Raw genomic sequence first — 1,506 nt, 5'->3', positions numbered from 1 at the left:
GGAACAAGTCTTTAAGCCAACAAATCTATCAAGTTCCATTATTCTGATGACACAATATTACTGCAAATATTTTCCCGATATATAGATTGGAAGTGAATCCTTCCTTCTTTGATGTAACAATGCAACAGTGAGCAGTTTGTCAAAATATGTCCAAGTGTTTGCACTTAAAGCTTTCTGTTTAAAGGCATTACAGTCTGGTTTACAACCAATCTGCAGAGAACATGGGCATGGCTAATTTATTATTTATTTTAATGGTACAATACTGATTCAAAAAGAAGTGCATTTTGCTTGACTGCTCTTCTCTTTTGTTGTTGCCAAAATCCAGGAGCAAAAATGTTTGCGTGTCTCCGAGTTGCAATTCACCATCGAAAATTGGAAAATTGCTCCTATCTCTGTATTGTGCCATTGAGGCAAATTGATGAAAGTGTCCATACTTACACAGAATGTAGAAAGGTGCAGTACAGGAGCAGGTGCTTCAGCCCACCACGTCTGCTCCCGACCATTCTACACTAATACGATCTGCCTATACATGGTCTATATCCCTCCATTCCCTGTCTGCTCATGTCTCTGTCTAAATGTCTCTTCAATGTTGCTATTGTATCTGCTTCCACCCCTGGCAGCATGTTCCTAGCACCTACTACCCTTGTATAAAAACCTTGCCTCGCACCTCCTTTAAATGTTTCCCCTCTCACCTTAAACCTATGCTCCTCGTAGTAATAACTATTACTATCCTTCGAAAAAAGACTCAGACGATCCAACCTATCCATGCCTCTCATAGTTTTCTATATTTCCCCCTCAGCCTCTGACATTCTTGCAAAAACAATCCAAGCTTGTCCAACCTCTCCTCATAGTTAATGCACTCCAATCCAGGCAACATCCTGGTAAACCTCTTTTGCACCCTCTCCAAACTTCCACATCCTTCGAATACAACAATACACATATTCCAAATGTGGTCAAAATTAAGTCTGATAAAATTTTATACTTTCTTAACCTAAAGTTCTACCTCTGTATTGAGAATGCTTTCAAATGAAAACAAAAGCTTGCGAACAGCAATAATTTTTCAAAAAAATTAAACTGGTGGAGTTTGTGTATACGATAAGCAAATGTGCGTTTTAGAAATTGTTTGATACTGTTGCAAAGTTGGTTTGAGAGCTTGTGGATTGGGAGGCAGGAAGTTAGAATTTGGTTGTAAAATGCTGGCTGGTGGGTGAAGCATTGCATGGTACCTTTAAAATATGATATGATTTTTCTCTGCTTAAAAACTTAAAATAGATGTTTGTGAGCAGCAGCTGAACGTTTGTAAATACACAGAGGGCACCCAAATTAATACATTTGTGTCAAAAGGCTCTACAGTTAACGGGCCAATCAGCAGCTTTTTACCAAGACAACAAACTTTTGAATTTAGCTAATCAATTTGAACCAGACACTTAGATGCCAAAAACCAACTACATTTAAATCTGATGGTTTTGACAACATAGGACTAATCCTATTGTAAGAAATTGATAT

At 38.0% G+C, this 1,506-nt stretch overlaps 1 protein-coding gene and 1 pseudogene across 1 annotated transcript in view; both read right to left on the bottom strand.

Annotated features, from left to right (window-relative positions):
* Positions 1 to 1,506, bottom strand: part of LOC125488120 (histone H1-like) — a 212,594-nt gene that overhangs the window by 100,374 nt on the left and 110,714 nt on the right. The gene's annotated exons all lie outside the window — the stretch shown is intronic.
* LOC109935230 overlaps positions 1 to 1,506 on the bottom strand; it is a 125,057-nt pseudogene that overhangs the window by 15,002 nt on the left and 108,549 nt on the right.

This window comes from Rhincodon typus, unplaced genomic scaffold (assembly GCF_021869965.1).
Source record: "Rhincodon typus isolate 14 unplaced genomic scaffold, sRhiTyp1.1 hic_rhity00000051, whole genome shotgun sequence".
NCBI lineage: Eukaryota > Metazoa > Chordata > Chondrichthyes > Orectolobiformes > Rhincodontidae > Rhincodon > Rhincodon typus.
This window is presented reverse-complemented; position numbering and strand designations above follow the sequence as displayed.